Source organism: Cavia porcellus, unplaced genomic scaffold (assembly GCF_034190915.1).
Source record: "Cavia porcellus strain 051 isolate PalLab524CR breed Dunkin Hartley unplaced genomic scaffold, mCavPor4.1 scaffold_4, whole genome shotgun sequence".
Lineage (NCBI taxonomy): Eukaryota > Metazoa > Chordata > Mammalia > Rodentia > Caviidae > Cavia > Cavia porcellus.
The window spans coordinates 74,063,662-74,090,219 of NW_026947487.1; the positions used below are offsets into that span (position 1 = coordinate 74,063,662).

General features: G+C 32.8%; 1 protein-coding gene across 3 annotated transcripts in view; it reads left to right on the forward strand.

Moving 5' to 3' along the window:
- Positions 1-26,558, forward strand: part of Ccser1 (coiled-coil serine rich protein 1) — a 1,226,082-nt gene that overhangs the window by 604,273 nt on the left and 595,251 nt on the right. The window lies entirely within an intron of this gene.

The following is a 26,558-nucleotide window of genomic DNA, read 5'->3' on the forward strand; positions in this document are numbered from 1 at the left end:
TTACTTACAGCACAGAGAAAAAAATCCTCTCTATAAATATCAGTGAATATTCATCAGTTTTTGATCACTAAAGCAAGTTAAAGAACTATCTTATTGATGTAATAAATATGATGTGTAAGATTCCAGTTGCTGCTGATATTGTTTTTAGTTTTAAATTACTTTAAGTATCTTTTTGCATTTGTGTCTTAGTGTTTTGTTTTTACCTTTTCCCCAAATTAAGGAAACTGTTTACATCTTCACATTTGGACAATAGTATTAGAAACATTTTCTGCTTCCTATAAATCCTCTTTTAAAATGTACATTGCTTATTACTTTGGAGCCTCTAGATCAGTTTGCAAGACTGTAATCCCAGTTTAGCGATGCACTTAGAATCACTACATGCCAAAACATGGAATTTTCCCCTTAAGCATACTTATTCAAATATGACTGTAGGACATTCTCTTTTCTTTCTCCATACATCATTGGTAACATCTAATACTTTGTCAGTGGCACCTGGTACTCTCATCAAAAATGACAGTTTAGGAAACTGAATTTTCCAAGAGAGACATATCAAACCAGAATACAGTTTTAATTTTGCCAAGTTGAGAGAGATGATATCAGATTGTTTTAATTTTATCCAAGACATCTGGGACACTCTTGCTACAGTTTGGCAAGTCATGCTGTTGTTAAGTGTTTACCTTATTATAGGTAACACAAGGTCTGGGATATAATTGTGTGTGTTCTCTAATTTTCTATTAAGTGCTATCCTAGCACTGAATTAAGGCTAGGATATAATGACAGAGACTCTGCCTTGTGAAACTAGTGCTCTTGTGTATGACTTGTAATTATTGCAGGACTTGGGGAAGCATTTTCATTTTGGACTCCTTCTCACATTAGTTAAATTTCTAAACTAGCTTGAGATTTCTGATATTTTCTACATTTCCTAATTTTTTGACCTTTTGGATAGGAATTATTGTGCAGTAATACAGTTGTCAAGTTGGGGTTTTATACATCCATGTCCATGCCCCTAATTATATTAACTTTCTGGTACTGATGACTGATTATATTAACTTTCTGATACTGATGACACATGATGAGTATATTCGCAAAACAGATATTCATCAGTATAACCATTGTATCTGTCAGAGGCATATGTGTGGTCAGCTGGCATGAAATGTAAAAAAAGCCTATGTGTAACTTAAAGTAGATGAGCAGACTCTTACTCTACTCTATTTCTTGCTCTCTAAGCCTTGCTTTGTGGTCTTATTTCTCTGCCTTTTGTGACTCTGTGTTCTTGGTAGATAAATAAAACACATGGGCCATGTTAAATTCTAGGATTATGGGCAGAGGAGGTAAGTTTACCATGGAGTATCTATGCTCATTTCATATTATTTAAATGTGTCCCTCAAAGTTCATGAGTTTGTAAACATCATCCCTAATACAGCAGCACTGAGATGGGCCTTTGAAGAAATGATTCATGCCCTCACAAATGGGTGCCTATGGCTTTGCCATAGGAGTGAGTTTGTCTTTCTTCTCCTGTCTTACCATGGCCATCTCTAGTCATGTGATGCTTTCCCTGTGCTATGATGCCATAATAATGCCTTTACCAGACTGGATCCCTTGATCTTGGCCTCTAAAACAGTAAGCCAAAGAAAACACTGTTGTCTGTAATTTAGCCCACTTGTGATGCTCTATTCTAGTAGTAACAAATGAACTAAGGTAGCATCCTTTCCACAATCTTGGATTTGCTCCTCGGACAGAAGCCCTGACCTGGGCCCACACAGAATGGGATCATGGAGACAGCACTGGACATCAGTCAGGAACTTGATAGGCCTTAACAAGTATCTGCACCCTCTCATTTGAAAGGAAAACATTTAAATGAGGCAGGGCTCTGTTCCCTGGTCTAGAAAATCACAACTGAGAACACATAACCCTCAGCCCTGTTGTTCCTGAGAAACAAAAAAATCTTTACACAACAGAATCACACAGCTGTGACGTTAACAGTGACCAGTTGTGAAGCTGAAAAAATAAATTTCTGTGCTGTTTTGCATTAGCCTGTTATGCATGACTATAATAAAACATCTGAAGGCAGGTAGTATGTAAAGAGGCGACATTAACTGATGTACTCTGGAGACTCAGTGCATGACACTGGCATTAGCATACCATTAGATAAGCATCACAGTGGTGAGAATGCAGGAGAGATGGGAATGCATGTGTTGTATTGGGAAGCCAGAGAGATCAGGCTGGGCAAGTCTTGGTCCTTCATAGCCTGCTCCCCAGAAATAGCCAGAGTCCTGTGGGAATGGGGGCAACTCCTTCCCAAGGACTTCATGACCCCCAGTAGGCTACACCTGTCACAGGTAATTAAAACTACTTAATGCTTACCTTTTAGAACTTTTGTAAGGCATAGAGAAATTATTAATATACCTTGTATAATTCCAATTTTATAATGAAAAATAAGTAGGTTTTCTTATTTACTCTTACTCATTTAACTAATTTAGTAAGTAAAACAATAATCTCATCTTTTTACTTTACCAAAATTTAAAGAAAAGATTTTTAAACTTTAATGTAGTAATATTGTATGCCATACATTTATATTTTCTTGTTTATATATGTATATATATATATACTTATGTATACATATATAATTATATATATACATATATACTTATATATACATATATACTTACGTTTATATATAGTTATGTATATGGAAATAATGGTATAGAGATATTTTTAAAATTAAAGAATATGCACGATTTTTCTATGCTAAGAAGATATGCATGGAATACTTTTATTATTATTAGAATGAAACTGGCACTATTTTCTTATTGTAATAATTTTGAACTATTTTAGTTATATGTTTTAATTCATTTGTAAAATATTAAAATTATCAAAATATGCAAATTCAGCCTGACTTATCTCTCATCAAACACATATTAAAATTTAATTTATGGGAACCAACCTATCATTTTCAGTACTTTTCTTCTTTTTGCTACTTTTAAAAATATGATATTTGACCAATAAAAAGCTCATGATCTAAATTTTGTAACTAAAGACAACACTTATATGTAATTAATGTAACATGTAAATTTCTCAGATAAACATATCATATACTTAAAATGTTCAGTTTATCAAACATGTGTATGAACCTAGATTTAAGTAAGTAGACCATGGTTAAGTCAGCCATCCAATGTGAGTGAATTTTTCTTTCAGTTGCAGACTTAATTGCTGGTTCGAAAAGAATGGAGAAGTAAAGATATGACCAGTCTTGGAGATGTGTTCTTACTCCTTTCATCTTTAGGGTGTGTGCTGATTCAGCCTACTCTGAGCTCACTGCTGTGCTATACTCTTCAAAACCCAAATCTGAGACCAGAGAGAAAGATGATTTCCTTCTGAAAGGCTGGCCCTATGCACTGGTCCTGGAGTGTTTATATGAAAGAAAGGATAAGAGTAGAAAGTCTCTATATACACATCAGCTTATCCAGAAGAAAGTCTACTGAAAACTAACTCAGGCATATTTCATGCTTTCCGTAGATTTCACTGATTCTATCAGATTCTTCTCTATTGGTAAAGCATGAGTGAAGAGGGCAGAACAATGATTGGGTGTCTTCTCATTTCCCAAGAATAGAAGTTCATGCACATTCGTTGAAATTAAGATAGGCATGAGAAAGGAAACGGTCCCCAAGTGGGAAATACACACAGAAGACAGATACCTGAATTGTCTTTTTATTCTCTCATCCCGTAGTTATGAACCAGTAACCCAATTTCTGACTTAATTGGTTATCTTGAAGTTAATTATAAGTTGACAGAATATATAAATTTATTTTATAGTATTAGAATATATAAATACAGAATATATAAATACATTTTATATTATTATAAAATGTATTCAAGGTGATACCATATGTTATATACTACATATAATACAATCTATAATGACATACATTTTTAAAAGCATCCTTTGGTCCCTGCTACTGAACTAATTTGAAATTTATTACTATATTAAATGTAGTATTAAAATGAGCAACATTATCAATTGAGTAGATAAGGAGGATCCTTTGTTTTCTTAGAAAAAAATAAATCGGTTCCACCCCTATCTAATGTTAAATGTGTGGGGGTGGAGAAGAATGAGGAGAAAGGTAGTATCATAATTTAGAATGAGAAAAGGCGACAAAGTTAACTGTTTTCTGTTAGAAGAAAGATTGACTTATGACATTAATTTCACCACAGGAAATCTGTAATCTTCATTCTAGAGCAATTAACTGGTCACGGTATTATTTATGAAATGCTTGGTGCTCAAATCCTGGAAGAATGACATTATGATTAACTTATGATGTCTCGCTGGAGTGTGTCACATTTTTCTAGCATTGTGATCACCTTCCTGCAAGGTATCTGATGAACTGAAGTATACAGCCCTGAATTTCAGCAATTCAGCAGTAAGGTTTTTCAAGTATTAAAAAGTCAATATTCAAACTGTTTCATAGTTCGTGTATTTTATGTCTTCCCTGACTACAGTTGCTCTGTATGTAGCTTAAATATATCAACACAGAGACGACATTATATTGCAAAAAGAAACACTCTTACCCATCAGGTAGAATGCTGCCTGTTGTTTTTTTGTTTTTTTTTTTGTTTTTTTTTTTTTTCTTAATAGTTGCAACCCTGTCTGTAAGTCACTGTGAATTTTTCTGTCAGTTGCGACATTTTCTCATCAAAGACTAAATTCTTTTTCAGGTTGATAAAATGACATCTGAGTTAATGAAAAAAAGTAGAAAATTTTTTCAATGCCAAAATATCTAAAAATGACAAATAGTGAGAACTGTATGCTACTGTATAACAGTTACCTAGCATAAGCAGATTATCTAAGATTCCTTCCTCCTCTAAAAGGCCCTAAATCTGACATGTCCTTGTTAAGTTTTACCTATACCCTAGAGGTATTGAATGAGCATCTAGAGTACGTTGTCACCAAATCATTTCTCTCCCCTTTAGTAGATAAATCAATCTGACACCTATTTAACTAGTATGGAAAGTTGAGAATGACACATATCTTCTCAAAAATATACTTTTATTGAAATATGTGTTTACGATTTAGATACCACATTTTAAAAACAAAACATCAGAAATATGCTTAGGGGTCATGGAAACCAGATATTCCCATCAAGACTAAATGTAGAGGAAAGTATTTTGCATGTATTCACTGATACTGCATGGTTCAGATTCATTTTGTGTTGAAACTATTACTTGTTCTCACAGTTTTCTCTTTTGCCTGAGCTTTTGATTACTCTGTAGCATTTTATAGGTTTCATAACACTGGAAATTACCATGAAGCTGTGTTATCCCGATTATGAAGGTTATCTGCTTAATCTAGAAATGAGTCTGGTTCTCACTAGTTCTAACAGTAATGAAAACTCTTTAAATTTTTTTGTTCTGGGTCATCACTGAACTACATGTCCAGCCCCTGCTTTATTTTTTGTTTTGAGACAAAATCTCTGTTAAGTCACTTAGTTGCTCACATTGTAATGAAATTTGTGATGATTCCATCTCTGCCTTTTATGGTGTTGGCATTACAGGTTTATACCACCACACCTGGCAGATGCAAGCTATTAATTAGAATATGGCTTCTCTCGTCAGTTAGTTCTTGTGTCTTGTCCAGTGAATGAGCATTTGAAGAGTAGTCACAAAAATACATTTCTTCTATTTAATTTTCCTGAATACTATCCTTTTTGTGAATATTTGCCTGTTTAACAGTTTTCTTTGTTTCCATTAAAAATTAACAATTAGTACTTGTGAACGTCCAATAAAAATTAAGTACTCCACCCCTCCAGCCTTCATTGGATTAATCGGTTAGTTTCCATTGCATATTTCTCCTTACAAACATATTTGAAGCACAATGAAATGATTTTGAAAGCACAAACACTATTTCATATTGTTTAAAATGCATGTTTATTAAAATAAAATATCATTAAACATGTTGACTTTTTTCCTATCAAAAACAAGCTAGATAGCATTTTTTTGTATGCTCAACTGCTATAATTTCTTGAGTTACTACTATAACTTTCTCTCTACTTGTTTTGCCATGATAGACCCTTTCAGGGATGGAGTAAATGTGGTGGCTGGAGATAGAGTTTAAGTGTGTTCCCTCAACATGGGTGTCCTGCAAGCGTGGTCCCCATTGGAAAGTACTGACAAGTAGAGGGACACTGAGAAACGGATCTTAGTCACAGTCACTGGGTTATGACCGCTCTGGGGAGGGATTAATGCAGTCCTGTGGAGGAGCTTATGTCTCACGGGAGTGGTTTAGCTCCTAGAAAGTGGGTTTTTATAGAAGCGTGAGCTTGTCCTTCCCCATTCTTTCCTGCCTTTCATGCCACATGAGCTCATTCCCTCCCACCCATCCCCATCTCAATACAGTGCTGGTGGAACTAAAAGAGTCGGTGAGAAGAAAGTTCATGTGACAGTGTGGCTATTTCCTGCAGTAGTGATCTCTCTTCACTTGCAAGAATTCTACTTCCTACAGATTTCCAAGTGTTTTGGATCTTCTGGATAAAAATTAGGCTTAAGTACATAATAAATTTTCCTAAAATACCTGACAGTGCTATTCAGATGCTCAAAACGATTAACATGAATTCATATTCTTAGGTTTTTTTATTTTTCTTTTAATATTTCAGAATATTTTAAAATTTAATGATGTAATCTAGTCTTAATGAGCCATTTTTATGTTTTCAATGCTAAAATGTATTGTACATGATCATAGTTTCAATAATGTACTTTAGAATTTCCATTCTATTGTATTAGTTGTAACATTAAGTCCTTTGCTCATACTTCATACAGTATGCCTTTTGTTCAGAATCTGGTTAAGCCATTTGGTAGAAACAAATCTTTAAAATGTTTTGTCAATGTGAATCTAATGTAATAAAGTGTAAATTATTTTCCTCTATAAAGTCAACTTTACTAATTGCTTTGCTCTGTAATTATTGTTATCAGAAAAATTCACCCAGTGAATCTGAGCCTGTCACCCTGCTTAGTCTCTTAAAACGTAAAGTTAATAATGTGAAATGTATTCTCCTGTATTTTTCAGTGCTCTTGTGGCTTAACCAAACCTTTCAGAATATTGAAAGTTCACATACTGTGCCCATACTGTATTATAAACATGAAATTTCTGCAAATCATGCCACCATGCCAATCTCTTTTCCAGTAAAATATATGTGAATCACATAGATTTAGATAGTGCACAAATAAACTGATATATGTGTACCAACTAGATATTACAGTATAACACTGCCCTTCAAATTCTTAAATTATATGATTTATCCTGTGTGCTTTAAAAAAATAACTCCTATGCCTAGGACATTGAGTCACATTTTTACAGCAACTCCTAAGAGCTCAATTACATACTGGTGTCACTGATAAATGAAGACAGTGGTCATGTCAGAACTGCAGTCCCCTTAACTCTTTCCACCTCAGTGAATGGACCTCCTTATTCTTCCTTAAACAGTAAGAGTATTTTCTTCCTAAAGAGTCTTTGCCTTAACTACATTTTCAGATATAAACAACGTTCTTATTCAAGATTTTATGTGGTTACTATTATCTCTATACAAAAATATGCTTAAATGTTACTTTCTTAAATTTTCTCACAATACCTTATTTAAAATTGCAACCTGATTCCCCATCTTGTGCTGTTTCCTTACCCTGCTGTCTTTTTGCACATTGCATGCATCACCTTATAAACATGATGAAATTTAACTATGGCTAAAATTCCCCTGTGCCAGCTGACATGGTGGGTGCTACCAGGCCGACTTCATTTGCTCCCCAGTGTATCCCTAGGATAGAAACAGCAGAGGAGCAAACTTCCATACAGGGCAGATAATTAACATTTCAGTCTTCATCAGTGTGTAGAGCTTATGTAATATATCTTAAAACAGCTATTGACAATGTATAAATGAATGGATATGACTGTTTTATTAAACATCATTCACAAAAATAGACGAAAGCTAAATTTGACTCAGTCTATAGTTTGCTCTTGATATCTGGCACAAGAGCAGCTCTAACACTAATCATTCAATGCACAAAATACATAAAGCATTAAAATCAAGAATATTAAAAATGTAGGGCTGGGGGTTTAGCTCAGTGGTGTAAGTGCCTGCCTGGCAAACACAAGGTAATGAGTTCAATCCCCGGTACGGTACCTCCCCAGAAAAGAATATTTAAAATGTGAGCATAACTTACTTAAAACTGCTTTCTTCCTCTAAAATTGATAGTCATTACACATTTTGCTTGTTTCTTGTGGTACTAGGCATTGAGCCCAAGTGAGAATAGATCATCGTATTTGTTGAATGCAAATGTCTAGATAATAGGTTTTCTTTATTACACTGAGTATGATAGACTTAAAATGATGGTATGAATTTGAGATTGTTATTTTCTTACTTTAGAGCACATTTTTAAGCTACTGTATAAGATGCTAAATTCTGTAATAGCGCTGTAAGTCTATTGATATTATTTATGAGTGTTATCGATCACAAATGCTCAATATAAAAATGAAGGAAAGTAACTATTTAATGTAATATAGCACTCTTTTACATCATGCTGAAAGGTGACTCATTCACTTCAAAATTGGAACCTTGATATGTACTCATTATAAAAGCTTAGAACATCTACCCTCATTAAATCTGTTTACTGAACTTGGAATCAAAGTTTGTATAAAAATTTATTTTCATATTGTCCATAGAATTTTCCTCAGAGAAATGAATTTCAGCATTTCAAATAAATCATGACATAGACTGACACAGAGTCAATTTGACATCTTAATGTTCCCACCAAAGATTGTATTTTTGGAACCCCTCAAGCCGTTGAGTTTTAAGTTTTAGAAATAATAACATATAAAATATACAAAAATTGTTCAGAAGATGTGCTATATTGAGCAAGAACTGAAGGTCTTGCTAATTTTTATCATATGTACAGAATTAGCTTTGATTTCTCAAGTGGTATGGAAGTGGAATTTTGAAGCCTTAAAAATTAAGTAATTTGTTGTCCTGATAAAAATCTTTTGAAGAAGTTTTGTTTTGACATGTTTACATTTAGTGACAAAATAAATATTCTGAAATATAAGAACATCATAGGTTAACCTTAACTTAGATTCTGTTCTTCTACAATGGGATGTCTATTCCTTTTGAGACTTATTCCCATATTTTCCATTCAACTTTATTTTTTATTTATATTATTTAACTTTCTATTTGAGCTTTTATTCATTCGATTGTGTTTATTCACAGTATTCATTGATTGTTCACTTTATATCATGTGTTTCAGTTTAGGGTGAAGAATGCTAGGGCAGTGGTGTGCAGACCCTGGGTGTGGTTGCTGTCAGTGGGTACCAGGGCCAACCTGTGACTGTGCCCCTTGATTGTCATAGAAACTCTTTGACCTTTGCTACTTAGCCTCTCAGAAGTTTCTCACTAGATTTTGACATTGCTCCTACTACTGGTTCTTTCTGGAGGTTTCCTTTAGTAAATACAAAATAGTCATGATTTTATGTTTTTACTCCTGTTTTCCAATTTTTCTTCTCTTAAATTATATCCATCTTTTTTTACCCGGATAAGTGTCTGTAGTCCATCTGTTCTCTGTAAGTAAACATTAGCTTAATCAGAGTGAATTTGTTTTTTCAGTACTGTCGATTAATCTCAGGCCTTTCTCACTGAGCTACATCCCCAACCTTTGTCCTGTTTTTACTTTGAGACATAGTCTTGTGAAGTCACCCTGTTGACCAAGGCTGCTGAGCTCAAGGTTGCTAGACTCCTGCCCTTACCCCCAGAATGTTAGATTATAGACATGAGCCCCCATGCACAGCCAGACTGTCTTTGTTATCAATATTTTAGATTTATTAGGTTGAAGTATTTTAAGTGTAAGCTTATTTTACTCTGAAAAGCAAACAAACAAGTGACAAAACAGAAACAGAAAACAATGTAAAAATTGTATAATTCAAATCAAATAAATGAAAGTAATCTTTTCATGAATCTTACAATTTTTTCCAGATTTTGTGTTTTAGCTTGTTTTTAAAGTTTGTTCTATATATATATATATATATATATATATATATATATATATTCTAATTTTTTTCTTTGTTATAAAAATATTTCTACTGATAAAAGATATATGTAAATATACATATCCTAACAGTTTAGTTTTCAAATTTAGTATGTGGTAATCATATCAAAATTGGATAAGAATAATGAAAGATATTTTATCAAGAGTTTTATTAAGGCAGGTTACTTTGGATTGTACTTTTAGCTTGCCACATTTATGCTTATATATAATCTCTAATTAATATTTCATGAGTTCATATTTGGTAAATACAAACATGATGGTACTTGACAATAATGGCTCAGAAGATGAATGCAAAACAGCTATTAGAAAAGTATAGTTAATTTATACCCTAGTTTTTATGGCTTAAAACCATGAGAGACAGGAAAACTATTCAGTTCCATGTAAAAATAGCACTCAAATATTAAACCATTCTTTAGCAAGCAATAACAGGAATCTGAAGGCAGAAGATGCAGATAGCCCTCAGACATATGGCAGAAGCAGAAATATTTAAAAGGTATACAAATAGTCATATAACTATCTTAAGAATAAATTTCCTACCTCCAGAACAAAGATACAGTTGATAAAATATTCCTAAATTTGTCAATGTCTCCAAAATTCTAAAATATTATCTCCCCTTCTAGTTATGATTTAAATGCATGAGATTGTTTAAAGTGATTTGATTTACAAGTAGTTCATTCTTGCTGCATAGAAATAACTCTTAACATAAGACATAGTAATGATCGGGGCTGGGGATTTAGCTCAGAGGCATAAGCGCCGGCCTTGCAAGCAGGCAGTTGTGAGTTCGATCCCTGGTACCAATAAAAACGAAAAAGACAAAAAAAAAAAAAAAAAAAAAAAAAAAAAAAAAAAAAAAAAAAAAAAAAAAAGACATAGTAATGATCAATAAACAGATCGTAACAGATTTTGGTCATATGCACCACCTTTAGCCAATTTGAAAAATATTTTTAGAAAATGTTTCAGATGAATAAAATGAACAACAAAGATAAGGCACAAAGGAAGTCCGCAAACACATATTTCAACCCTCCAGATTCCATCCCTAATTAGGAACAGAATCAGAATTTTAGGTGGTTCTCAGGGATGACAACCTTGACCTATTTTCTGTCAATCATTACATTAAATGAACTTACAGAATGATGTTCAAAGTATGTGGTAGTCCTTTAAACAGTCATACCTTTATACTCGATTAAGGGTATCCTGTTAGAATCTGTGCACTTGGACTGCATAATTTATGATACATAAACTGTGTTCTGGACAGCTAGCTCACCCCTTGAAATTTGACCACTATAGATCTTAAAGTTGACTATGCTTCTTTTAAAAGTTTGATCATTAAACATGGAGCTAATCGTATATAACTATGTTGTATGTTTTTCTGTGTAAGTAGTATCACTTCCCTCTGTTTCATTTGCACAACTACCACTTTCTTTAAAATTCTCAAATATTTATTTTATCTTTTAACATTCATAAACTTCAAATGCAGTACTTTGTGAAATGTAGTATCAGTCACAGTTGACCAAGAAATAGAAATCACAGTAATTCAAACAGGAAAAGTTTAATATAAAAAGTTATTAAATATACCTGTATATTTATAAAATAGCAATATCTAGTACATAATAAGCAGAATCTAAAGACTCGATGGCAAATTTAAAGAGAAGCCACTACTCCTTGGCTTGAGATAAAGTAACTACAGAAAAGTCTACCCTCTCCAAGCATGTATCCTGAAATGGAGAGAAAACAATTATGACTGAGTGGCAGAGAGTTGCTGTGGTTCTACAGTGGCAGAGTTTACCAGAAATCTGCCCTCCGGCACTTGCTGGAAGTCTGTACCTGAAGCTGTGAGTAAGGCTGTACCTGTGGTGAGCACTCTTCTACAAGCCTACTAAGCACAATTCTGGGCAGGTTTCTGGCCCTTGACTGCTACTGGCTGTCCTGCACTTCAGGAACCAGAATATGGGACCAGATACTCCTGGAGCCAGGAAACCAGTTCCAACCTGCTTTGGAACCAGGAAGGAAAATCCCTTTCCCTAGCAATGTCTCTATAGTATTTACTCGTTATAAAGTCACATCCTGTTAACCTGGTTAAAAAAAAAAAGGATATTTAATGTATCAGTCCTATTTTTGCAAAACCAAAAATAAAAGGTAAATTTGAAATTGAAAGAAAAAGACGATGGAAAATTCTGTTACAAACACTAATTGCTTGTCTTTAATTTAATTGCTATGTCTTTGTTTTAATTTAACAATATATATGCTTTGCACCATAACCTTACAAAGACTGTGTACCAAAAAGAAACTGATAATCTCTTTGTAGAGCAATGCAGAGGTAGATTAAATTTCTTGTTAGAGTCCTGGGAGATACAGTCAGTTGCCTCAAACTCAGTCATTATTTGAGACAGACAGCAAGCTATTTTTAAGAGCAAACAACTGCAGTTTTATTGTGATTTAGGATGGTTTGGGGGAGAGGCAAGAGATAAGGTCTGAAACAAAGAAATGCAAGTTTTCAAGCTACTCAGCATCTACAACACCACTGTCACCGCCATAACAACAACAAAACACCTAGCAACCTGTTGACCCTCTCCTGCCTCTGCCTATATCCTATCAATGTACTGCCTGTTCTTAACCTACATGATTAACTTTGATAGATAGCAGAGAATGTTTATGCACAGAATAAATGCTTTTATTATATCAGAGTATCTTTCAGAGATAATCTTTTTTAAACACATTCTTCATTTTTAAGAATTTAAAAACAACAAAGATTGGAGGGGGAAAAATGGAATTCACTGAACCAAAACTGTACTGCTATAATTTGTTTTACTAATTACTAAAAGTATAAGAAAATCAGACAAAATGTAAGTATGCAAGTGTAAATAAGATCATAATTAAATTTTAAAGTTGACATTTAAACAACAAATGAATTGTTTCAAATCAATGATATTGATCCATTTCATAGTGCAATGAGTTATTCTATGTTTTTGTTTTAACCTTTTTATCTGAAAAACACTGTTTCAGCTATGTAACCAATGCCTAAAAGATCATGTATTTCATTAGTCAATTTAGTTATGAAAATGAAAACAAGTGAAAATGAACATAGTGGTTTAAACCAAAAGACTTTGAAAAACAAGCTCATAATGTCTTGTGCTGTGAGTGAATGATTTGGGGATGACAGTGTGCAGGTATATGTATGGTTGCTGCCCCCTGATTGACATGTTTTGAAATTTTGTTTTAGTTTTTCTTCTTTCTTTTTTTTTCTTTTTCTTTTTCTCCTTGAAATAAAATAGATTTGGAAAAAAACAAGACTGTGTATACTTTGAAAACTTCAAAATGGTAATGCCTCTCTTATGTTTTATTTTACACTTCATAAAAGTCTTCTACAGTAGTGCTACTTCCATGGTTGTTAGTAAGACAACGATTTCAGATAGATTATGGAAAATACGTTTGGTTATGAAATACAAGGAAAAGTGTAATAAAAAACTGAAATTAAACTTTGAAGGTCACTTATTCTACTTAACTGAACAGTAAACTCTTTTATCTGTGATGTGTCTTTGACTACCTGTTATCTGGGTAATCATATAAAAGGAATTCAGATAAATATACATTTTGGCATCTGAACTCATTGAGCTTGAATTTTTATTTATTTTGCTTTAACAAATGTGTAGTAGGTCATTATATGTTCTAATTACATTTCAAAGAACTATAAGACACAGAAATGAATAAGATGTAGTCCATATTCTTACTGAGATGTCAATTGGGTTTCTGAAGTGATTATAGTAAAATAAATTATGGGTGTGTTGGGATTTCCTTTGGATCTTGAGGAAAACATAATGTCTAATGACAGGAAGTTACCTAACAATAAGAAGAGACAAATAGGGTTATTGGTATTAGATGGGATACAAGTTCAAAAAGATGTTTGGAAAACTTTAAGTTAAACTAATTTGGCTGGCATGCAAAGCCTGTAAGTGCAGTGACCTGGAAAAGTACATGTTCTATGCAGGATTTATTTTTACTGAAAATAGTTGGTGTACTCAAATTTTCATAATATGGGCTATTTCAAAGAATTGTTGCTTTATTATTGCTCAGATTATGTTTATAAGTAATTATCCACTATATGCCTTAGATCTTCATTTACATTGCATTTTTTAAGAACTCATGTGCGACATACTGCCAGGAAACTATAAGATTGCTTTAAGGTCCATTAAAAAATACTTATGTCCAAGACTCTTGCCAGAGCTCTCTGCTGACATCTGACCAAAAGGCTCAGCTTCTTTTTGTGCTCTGCTTTTCTTTGCTTGCAGTCATTTAGCTATATGTTCAAATCAGAGAATTTGTACCTGTACATGATAGTTTCCATCCCTGAGTCACTGCCTTTTCCACCTACAGTTGTGCATGTAGATGCAATATTCTTAGCCTCTTTTGTTTTTCAGCCTGAAATGAAGCATTTACCAACTGTAAATTCAAAATGCTTCTTGTATTCATTATAAGGCTGTTGCTGCTGCCTCTGAATTACAAGATGACTCATCATATTCTAAATGAATCATCAGTTCTGTTTAATCCACTCTAGATCAACACCACCATTTTTCCTTCACCACTACTGTTGCTCACTGCATTACCAGAGATGAAGAACATTAAAAAGCAGAGTCTGGTATCCCTGCTACTCTCTGCTAAATCTTTTAAAATAATAAGTCTCTCTTAAGGGCAGAATATCAGTCCATATAGCAGAAATGCTATAGGAGGGTTTAAAGCCAAAAAAGTTGAAAAATTTATATTAAATCTTAATTGTAACTGGTTTCCAAGGTCTGGAAATGCAGTTCAGTGGTACAGCCATTGTCCAGTGTGTTAAGACCATGAGTTCTACTCCCAGTCCTGAAAAAAGAGTACAAGCTGGTTTCCCAACTAACATATTCACATTTTTGTGTAATGCAATCATGATACATACTGTGCTTCAGTAATTTTTTAAAAAATATTTTCTATGAGCATTTTATCCTCAAATATTATAGAAAAATATTTTTTCTTGTAGCTATGTGATATTTATGAATACCCTTATGTTATGACTCACAATCCAATGGATGTCTGTTGATTATATATCTTGATAGGATAATTTTTTTGGGAAATAATTTATATAAAATAAAATATAATGTCTTTGGAGTAAAGGCACATTTCTGTACTTACTAGTAGTGATATTTTAAATATTTGTCTACTTTTATTCTTAGTGTCTTCCTCTAATACATGTGTGTAATAGAACATTCATTCACTATTGCAAATGCAGCAAGATTTTCTCATCAATTTTTAGGGCCTGAGTTCAATAATATTCTTTTCTAACAGGGTTAATATATTTAAGACATTCATTGCTATTTCCCAGATTATGTAACCTATGCAAAATATTAATTTAGTACATGTTCAACTCAATTTGATAATATACCCTGCCTTTTTTAAAACAATATTTATTATTTCCCAATTAATAATGCAGTATGAGACACAAAAATATGAGTTATGAATACAAACATTTAGTTCACTTGTTTAATTATACAGTTTGTGTTACCCTGTGATTTTCCCCTTCTCCTCCTGTGTCTTTCCTGTGTATCTCCTGTGTTATTTCTAAACTAATGAATGACCTCAGCACATACAGTAGCTTGTTTGTTTTTATTATTTTTATTCAATGTTGATTTCTGATTTCTGATGCATTTAGCTTACTGAGAAAATGTCATTACAACAGTTATTATTTTATAAAACATTTGTATCTGGATAATAGCATAAATACTAAATTTAAAAATTAGAATTTGTTTTTCAAAATTATCTTTCAATATATTTACCTTCTATTGATTGACAGCATTACTCAAAATATAAAATGATTTTGAAATGTAAAAATTCATGGCAAGTAAGTGTGGAAATTTAAATGAAGTTAGTAGAGAAAGATATGTGTCTGATTAGTTGACGCATTCCTCTTTCATGGCATGCGATGTTTTCTAACGTAATATAAGAATTTCTGTCTTCCCATTTGTGATCACAATGTGGTATAAGCATGGAATTCTGGCTTTGGACTAGTTTGTTAAGTTTTATTCCCACTTAAAACTAGTATCAGCTTCTGAAGTTTTTAAAGCTTACATTACTTCTTCTTTAATTTTATCTCTAAAATGATAAAAATGGTACCTCTAAGTGCTTCCAAGAGTTGTAACAACTCAATGAAATAGAATATCAAAATGTATTATTATATGTGAAAATTGCCATAAGAGTTTGTCTGTCAACCTGTAAGTCTCTACATAGAGGAGACTTCTTAGTGGCAGTCTAGTTGGAAGCAGATGTTAGAGGATTCATTTAGAGTTGAATTTTGTTTTTTAAGAGAGAAATTAACTTGTTTTTATTTTCTCTTGTTCGTGTCTGTTTGGAGATTATTTAAAAATACTATTGTAATCCCAAATATTGTGTATAGTCATCCAAGTATTGTAATCCTCTTTCTATTTTTCCTTACAATCCAAAAAGTTATATTTGTAATCCCGTTGAGACATTACTGGAATCCTAGCAAGTTAATTCCAATGCAACCCACTGTGTGAGAGTAGAGACGCCAAGACATACTCCAAGTTAAGGTCAACTAAGGGGTCCTAAATCCAATCCCTGTGAGAACATGCAGACCAAGGCCCTGATCCCAGGCCTCTCCTAGAATTTATTATTTTGTGAAGAAGGGGGGTGGCTCAGGGATGAGTGACAGTGAGGATGGCAGGAATTAAGTTACTAACTTGAGCCGGCTGGCCAGACAGAGAGAAAAGCATCTCTGCAAAATGCAGAGATAAAGGAATGTAGAAGGTTTAATTTGTATAATCCAATTAAGGTAGCAGCTCAGTTGTTTTAGGAGGCTGTTGCTTTGGTTTCTGATATGTAAACCTGTGTGCCCTGGGGAATCATAGCCTCTTTACCTTGAGGCTGACACCTAGTTGACATTCCCAGAGCTGTTGGCCCTAACATCCTGCTGTGCTCATATCTTTTACAGAGAACACTATTGGAGGAAACAGGAGACTGTCTGTTGGCTTTAGAAATTACCTACCAGAACCTTGGCTAGCCTTATTTGCAATGCTTAGAGACAGTTGAAGAGAGAGCTCTCTACATATCAGTATAAGGAAATAAGTCTCCAAATAATTAAAGTTGCAACAATTGTTTTGCATTCAAGGGGAGTTATTGGATTTGTCTCCCACAAGTACCATGATAAGAATGGTATTTTTAATTAAGATTATATAATTCTGAAGACCTTTGATTGGCGATGGAATTTTTTTAGGGAAGAAGCTGTTTTAATTGTTTCTATGTTTGTATCTCATATTTTTTGAGGATTGGCAGTCTGGACGTGGACTAACAGAACCATCCCTTGGGCTCAGGGTTGGTTATAAAAGACTTGAGTGGAGAGGACCCCATTTCCAAGGTCAGTCATGCAGCTTTTGGCAGCATGTAGTTTCGTGCTGGTTTTGGATGGAAACCACAGGCCTTCAGTGGCTGTGGACGTCTTTGGCACACTGGGTTCTTCACAAGACCCTCCTGACACAATGGCAGCTTGCTTCTCTAAGCTGCTACAGAAGAAAAACGGGAGTAGTGTGAGCAAAAACCCATTAGTTTATAGTTTATGACTATAAAGTAATGAAAGAGTAAACTAAAGATAGAGAATGGGAACCAGGATGAGATATTTTGCAAAAGGGAAAGGGAAGCAAGAGACAGAGAGGGGAAAGAGGGATGGGAGGGAATGAAAAAAATTCAGATATATTGTGTATGTGCACCAAGTCCACATGAGGAATGCAATCATTATGAACTGCAGACATTTGCTAATAAAAATAAAAACTTCAAAAAGACAGAGTCGCAGTGTTCTGTGACCTAATTTCAGAAGTGGTGCTCCATTATTTGGGCTGTATTTTATATTGTGTTATGTAAAAGAAAATAGTTAGTGGGTATAAATGCCAGGAACATTTTTACTAGCTTCCTCCCACATCTGCCAATGTACACAATAGCTTTGAATTGCTGTCCCTCAACTACCTGCTATCACTCTATTCATGGAATATTTTCCTTCTTGTATTTCTACACTGGATCAAGCTTTAAGAACAATAAGGAATCTAAATGTATCATGTAGAAACAGGTTTCTGGATGAGGAGTAGTGCTAAGATCCAGCCCCGTGATTGCCTTACGTTACCTTTGATTCTAGATAATATACCTTTTCTTTTCCTCAGTTTCCATCTTTAAATGGAAATAATGATGTTTCTGAATGTTTTGGAAGGTTGTTATTTTTTACATATAGTTTTCTGCATTAGAATTTGAGCAAAGTGGAAAGAAATTTTCAGTTTAATGATTTTTCACAAATGTCTTGATTAAAAATTTTTACTTGTCTTACTTTCCTTGTTGCTGAGGAAAAATATTAGATACCCACTACTTAAATGAAAAGAGATTCATTTTGACTCACAGTTTGAATACCAAACCTCAGTGATCACAATGACCTTCCAAAACCCCCATCTCTGAGTGTAGACACCTGAAGGGAACATCTAGACTTGTACTCTCACAGTCTCCAAATCACAGGCTTTCTCAAGTTCCCAAACACAAAGGTATACATTGTTATTTAGGTATACACTGCTACTGATACCCATAGAATTGTCAATCCCAGTGATAATGGGTGAAATTTAAATATTATCAATTTGTTCTATATAAAATGAAGTTCTTCATTTTAAGGAAGTTAATTTGATTTGGAAGTATCATTGCGTGAAATATTTAAATATGTCAAAGCAAGTTTCCTACATAAGAGTGGTATCTACAGAGGAAATCATGCAGGCACACAAATTACATTTTGTATTTTGACCAGTAATGTCAAAATGGCAAAAACCAAATTGTTATCATTGTATGTTTTAGAAATATTTTATTATGGCATCTAAACCATTCAGTAGCTCTACAGAGTTGATACAACTGGAGCATTGCATTTTGGAAATGATTCTGTCCTATACATTTACTTATCATCCTTTCTTGCTATGGAAGTGGAAGGAAGAATAATGACTTATGAAATTGTAAGTCAAAGAAATACACACAACTCTTGAGAAATAACAAAAATCCAAGGACTTTTTGAATGTGTTTATGGTTTTCACAAAGTTTTGGCACCTACTTGACATTTATGATTTGAATTTGAAGAAGACGACAGAAATGAAACCTGAATGTATAATTTTACTAGTCAACTGTTTGAAGTGACAGAAATGACTGTGACCAGGATAAATTTATACATGACACAAATAAAGTGAGCCAGTTCTAGTTCTATTCCTGACACACAGTATATAATGAGTCAGTGAAATTCACTTAGTTTTTCTTTTCCTTCACTTCATTCTCAAAGAAAAATATGCAAAAATATAACTTTAGCTTTTATACAGTAAATGCATTTCATTAAATGTGAGGAAAATGTTATTGTTGACTCAATAGTATATATATTTGAAGGTATATTAATAACATATCTAATGAACTTACCTTCTCAAAATCATGGTACAACTTGTAGTAGTAGTGATTCCTTTCTTTATGGGTAAAGGTTCTTTCCTGTAGTGAGGCTTTGTAATGTAACAATTTAACAAATGCAACAATGAAACAAATATTAAGAAGTTCAGATTTATGTGACTAGTAGACATATTTATATTTTTTCTGTGGGACAATATTTTCTTCTCATGATTATTTCTTGTTCTTGAAAATAATTGAGTATACTTGGCAAAATCAGAACTTTCCCTTTTATATTTCTCCCTGATATGATTTATATAACTACTTATTATTTTTAAGAGTTGTCAAAGCATTGATTTGCCGCATTGTATGTTACAAGTATTACTTAATCCAAAATGTATTAACAGTTTGATGAATTAACAAAATATATTCATCTATTAAGACGTTATATAGCCATAACCACTAATTAAATACTGATACAAGTTGAAACTTGAAAATATACCTAGTGAGGCCAAGGATTTAGCTCAGTAGCACAAGCACCTTTCTGGAAAGAACAAAGTCATGAGTTTGATCCCCAGTACCTCCCCCAAAAAAGGAAAAAAAAAATATGCCCCATGAAAGAAGGTAGAGAGAAAAGTCCATATATTGTCTATCTCTGTTATATGAAGTGTCTCAAATAGACAAATCAACAAAGATAGAAGATAGATTTTCGCCTGCTGAGAGTCAAAACAAGAGGAATGGATATTACTGGGGATGGAACTATTTTACAGGGTGAAGAAAATGGCTTGGAATTGAATACTCTGCACTATGCTGACTATACTAAAGTCACTGACTTGAATAAGAGAAACAGTGAATGGCATATAAATTATAACTTAAAATCTGCCCTGAAATAATAAAAATCAATAAGTATTTATGAATTGGAATATGGGCCATTCACACAAAAAAGAAAAAGAAAACGTGATTCAAAGGTAGAAAATAATGCACAGAGATGTATTTTAGAAAGTCATGCAGAGTGAATTTTTAGACCCTAAATATAAAAATAAAAATGCAAACTTTGAGTTTTCTGATTTATAATTAAATGCAGAATTTCCCACTCATGATTTGAAAAGTTACACAACACGAGAGCCAATGATAAACATTGAAAGATGGGATATGTATTTACAGCAGGCCCTGAAATTTTTGTAGTTTATGCTTCTAATAAACAGATTTCAAAAGCATTAAAATAATGTTATAAGGAACATTTAATGTTCCACTGAACTAGACATGGAGCTATGGGATTATATTTATTTTACTCCTACAATACAGAGGTTATATTTTAATTTAGATAAGTAACTTAGAAATTCACATTTAAAAATCAAGAGCATGAGATGTAGCTCAGCAACATAGCACCTGCCTGGCTAGTGCGAGGCCCTGAGTTTGATTCCTGGTACCAAAAAGAAAAAAGCATCTTTTGTAGTTGACGTATTTGAGAAGTTACTATTAGAAGAAAGTGAGCTCTGTAGTATTTGGTTTTAATGAATTCATAACTTTTATTGGTGAAGCTGGAGAATAGAAAAACAGTATCCACTCAATTAAGCAAGTGACAGTACAAAAACATGTCAATACATTTTTATAATTTATAATTTATAACAAAAAGCACGAATATGTCATTTAACATTTTATTGTACTATATGAATGCTGTCTTTTTTTGACCCTAACAAAATGGTAAGGTATATACTTATCATTCTTCTGTATTTAGTGATGAGGAAATAGAGAAAATGAGATTGAGTCTAATATTTTATAGTTTGACAGTTTCTTAGAAATCCGTGTTAAAAAATCATACATCTCCTGATTTATCACTCCATCCTTTAATTCTCCTGCTGGAATACACTGTTCATTTCACAGTGCTGTTGGTGTGATGGGTGTGGTACTGGTGATGAGACTAGTAGGAATAATGATTTCCTAAAGGAACATGAGAAAGTCCATTTTTCACAACCTGCATGCAAATAGTAATCTAGAAGTAAAAAATTTAGAAAATAAATTGTTGAATCATCATCAGACACATTTCTGAGCACATTTCATATATCAACTATTTATTATCTGTGCTTACAGATTTTCGTTAATTAAATTTGACCATTTAAGAGATTCTTAGTATAAAAATTTCTGTTAGCAATTTAATTATGTTAAGATATGTATTTAAAAGTGTTTGTTACCAAGACTAGTAAATAATTGCCTAATTTATGAGCAGTTGTCCCAAGGAACCTTCATTTCCATATTTTGTGTAATTTCCCAATAAATCAGAATCTACATTGTTTTAGGAGTAGCAATTGATGTAATTGTTGTACTCTAGAAGAAATAACTTTGTTATATTTGTATCGAACCAAAATATCTGTAACAAGTGGCCTCACTGTATATGTGTTTTTTCTAGAGTACAACAGTAATGATGTGTCTAATTTTTTATACTCCCTTCTGATGCCTCATATAAGTGTAAATTTAGCTCAACCTTAAAGATAACAGGCTGTCTTAATTTGCTACTGTAGTCCTTACATAGTACTATTATAATTAGTTCTAGCAGACAAAAGGTAACTCTTACGCATCAAAAGGTAATGTGATAGCAACTTTACAGTTCGCCAACAAAGATACTTTCTCAGACCTCATCCAATCTGTCAAACGGAAACAGGATGATATAGTGCCAGACACAAAATCTATTGTTCTATATCAGAAATGACAGATTAGAGATGAACATTGATCCACTGTTATGAAGCTGTGTCCAGAAAAACACAGTAACTCCTTATTATTGTTGTCATTCATTTAGCAAACAAGCCTGATTTGGAAACGAAGCCACTGTTTTTCTTCCCTATTTGATTAGTAAACTTTAGATTTAGAAGGTGGAAACTGGACAATTAATTTCCAACGTTTAATATATAGAAACACAATATTTTTGCCTTTGAAGAAGTACCTAATGTAACATTTTCCCTTATTTTTTGAAATAACATTTATTCTTGTAACGTATAAAATAATCCCTAAAATCTTTAGAAATTATTTTAACATATTATTTTTGTGAGTTATAAATAGTGAGCTCCTGAATGTTCAAACAGTATTATTGACAAAAATCATCTTTGTGATGTTCAATAAACATTTTCTTTTTCATCTTATCAATACTATAAATCTTTTCCTATTAATACCCTTTCCCCTTTCCTTATCTTTCTTTTTTCTTAACATTTATTTTTATATCAAAATAAGCCCTTTAGTAATTTAGTATGATTGTAATTTTTGTAAAATATTAATTGTTATAACTATCCTACAATGCTATACATCTTACAGTGATAACATAGCCAACCAGAAAAGAAAAAAAAAAATGAAAAGAAGGAATGGATTAAAAAGTGATTTATTATCATTTCATTCCTTAAAATATGATGCATATGATTTACTTACCCTTTGCAGCAGAATTGTAATTCCAGGTAACACTGTGTTGACATCAAAACATTAACAAAAGGCCCATTAGCACTTAGGCAGCTGAGAGAATACCTCTGGCTCACACTTCTTTCTACTCTAGCCATCCATGCCTATTACTTGCTGTGACTTTTCTCTGCCACAGTGATCTGTGCTGGGACATCACTGTCTATTCTTGCAGTTCTTAGTCTCCAGTTTTGCCTCGTGGACTTGCTTAAAATTCTTATTCCTAGTATTTTCACAAGCTCGCATACAACCACATTTTGGATAAATTCTTGTTTGCTGGTTTCCATGTGATTTTTTTTTTTTTTTAATGCCATCCTTCTTTTGCTAACCTAAATGTTTTATCTTTCCTTTCTTTATGCTTCTGATAAACAATTATTTTGTTTTGTGGGGAACATTTGTTAACAAGAGAATGAAAAAGTTTGATTTGACCAACTTTTATTTGGATCCCAAAAGAAAAACAGATCTGTAAGTAGAGTAGCATTCACTGAAACTGTAGGAGAGAAATCACTATTTCTTTCCTAAACATGGCATTTTCCAGAAACCTCAGCATAATTTCTGCAGCAATATATAGTTGGCTGCAGTCTACAGCAGGTTAGATAGGGAACCTGTCTGTGTAACGTTAGGATTCTTTGAGGCTGCACATATTACCAATATCATTTCATGTTACCAACACTCGTAATATATGGTTTTTTCATTTATGTTGTTTTGTTTTTGTAATATTACATATCAAAGATAATTTTTATATATGTTCCCACCCATTTCAAAATTATAAAACCTTTAGGATTCTAATTTCTTAAAAAGTATTTAAACAGCAGTTTCTTTTATATGAATCCATTGTATTCTTTTCTTTGTCAGTTTATTTTTTAGCTTCAAGGAATTTTGAAATAATATAAAATAGTTGCTACTTTATAAATAGGATAATTGTAATGCAGACTAGCCAGTTGCCCAGGGGAATGGAAGTATTCTGACAGGAACAAGCTAGAATCTATCTTCTGATGCTCACTCAGAAAACAAGTATCTTTGTTGTAGGTTTGAATATGAATCGAAAACAGAGATGATAACAAAAATTCTCTTTAGAATTTCCTTTAATGTTATTTCAGTTCCACTTAGTATAGTTTTATATAGTCAGAGATGACCTTTTAGATAATGAGACAGTTTTGCTCACAAGTGAACGTTAATTCACAATAATTTAGAATTTAGGAAGTCATGTGATTACAGCAACTGAGTAAATGTGCCTTCAAAAACATGTTCCTTCAGACTTTGGTACCTAACACTTTTCCTTTCTCTGTGATGATTTCTACTGGCTGGGATAATACTGTTGTTAAGCCTTTCTGTCTCACGCGCTACTGTAGGCAGCCATTAGACCCATGTTGTGTTGATTCAGAGTGACATATTATCTTTCCAACATCATTTACTGTTTCTTTACACATTCTCATATTAATTTTAGTCAGAAATATATGTCATAAATATAGTGAAAACAGCCACAACAATGTACTTGGATCTCAATTTCATCTGTTTTCTTACTCCCTTTCATACCATGTACCTATAATTTTTCCTCTTTTCCTTTAGCCTTCCCTCTTCCTTGGCACTAACTAAGCTGACTTATCTCATAAAATTACTTAAGATTAGGTATCATTTACTAACATGACTAATTTGCTTTGAGGAAATATTTCAGCAAATAGTAAATGAGTTCATTCTTGAAGTAATGAAGAAAATTAGAAAGTCAAAGAAACATTAACCTTATTTCACAAAGGGTCTTTACAAGCTTTTCCTAGGAAAAGATGTCTGACTATGAAAGAATCTAAGTGTAAAATATTGTATGCACAGAGGTTAACCACAATATTAATTAGAATTTGTAATCTAATTGTTGAACCTGTCCCACTTTTTCAAATACCAATGATTTTTCTCATTAAGATTACCCATCCAGTTGGGTGTGGTGCAACATGGGTTTAATCCCATATTTTAGAGGGTTAAGGTTGAAGAATTTCAAATTTGAGCCCAGCCTGGGCTGTTTAGCAGCTTGTAGCCCCAAGAATATCATGGCAAATTTTTTTTAGTGATACAGAATTTTAAAAATAGTAGGAAATTAACACTAATTAATATATTGTATATTGTTATCATAGAAGTAGTTCAGGTTACAAGATTTAGGCACGAAAAGTGATCAAACAGTGAAAGCACAAACTGTTCTTTTGGATGAACTAAGAGATTTATAGTATAATTGTCTATCATATACCTATGTACAATCTTTTCCCTTTTTCCTTCTCTCCTTTCCCTAAAAAAAATCCTGAAAAATTAGTAAGATCCAAAATGTACAATATATATTGTGATGATGAATGGGAAAGAGAAAGTGCTCAAAAGGATGGCAAATTTTTTGACAGGTGCATTATTGTGGATGTGTTTTTTAGAAGTGGGAAAGGAGAAAAGAGGAAAAGGAAAAATAAATACACACAAAGGGTAGTTAAGATCGTTATGCTAACTGCTGTTAGTTGATTGAAAAGAAAGGTTTGTGCCTATATAGTTTGATAAATTTTTCATACCTATATGTTATGAATAAGTACTTTGAAGATAACAATAGCAGTGTACTAACCATTGCTACTCTCTTTTTTTCTTCTTTCTTCCTTTTTTTTTTTTTTTTTTTTTTTTTTTTTTTTTTTTTTTTTTTTTTTTGGTACCGGGCATTGAACTCACGACCACGTGCTTGCAAGGCAGGCGTAAGCTAAATCCCCAGTTCCCTAGGTGGCCTTTTTTTTCTCTTTTTTCTTCTTTTAACCATTGCTACTCTCATTGTACCACTGTTTTTTTTTTTTTTTTCAAGATAAAATTTTTAGAAAAGAAACATTTCTATTGATAAATTATTTTATGTGCTGGGGTTTAGCTCAGCGGCATAAGCGCCTGCCTTGCAAGCCTGTGGTGGTCGTGAGTTTGATTCCTGGTACCAGTAAAAATACAAAAATAATAATAATGATAAATTATTTTATAAGTTTTTTAAATTAAGCAATGTGTACTTAACAGGAAAATAAAATACTAAAATAATACATTCATTTTAACGTATAATGTATGTTTAGAATAAACGTCAACATTTTCAATATCAACTGTTTACCTGATTACAAGATCTAAAACATAGCAGCAAAAATAAATTCCTACGTGAATTACAAGGAAAGCACAAAAAAAACTGTTACAGAAATACTTTTTGCTTCAAGTATCACGCCTAAGACAGTCTTCACGTATGACACCAGCATGTTCTATATAAAAGTCCTGCTTACACTAACAGCATGTGTGTTTAGCTCTCCTTTCCTGAGTGACAGGCCATGCTTGTCACCTGTCTTGCTTCATTTTTCTTTCTTTCTTTTCTTTTTTTTTTTTTTTTTCAGGAGCTTCTAATTGTGTTATACTGTGGGTACTTGGCAGGAAATGGAATATCAATAAAATAAACATCAAATATATACTGAATATTTATAATAAACATCAGTATATCCTATATCAACTGTTTGCTTACTAATTCTAAAACAAAAAACAAGCAGTAATGTTTCTACGTGATTTCCATATTCTCCAACTATTTCTCATCCAATTTATGTCTCTAATTTTCATCTGTGTGCTCAATTCCAGTTAAAAACAAATGAAGG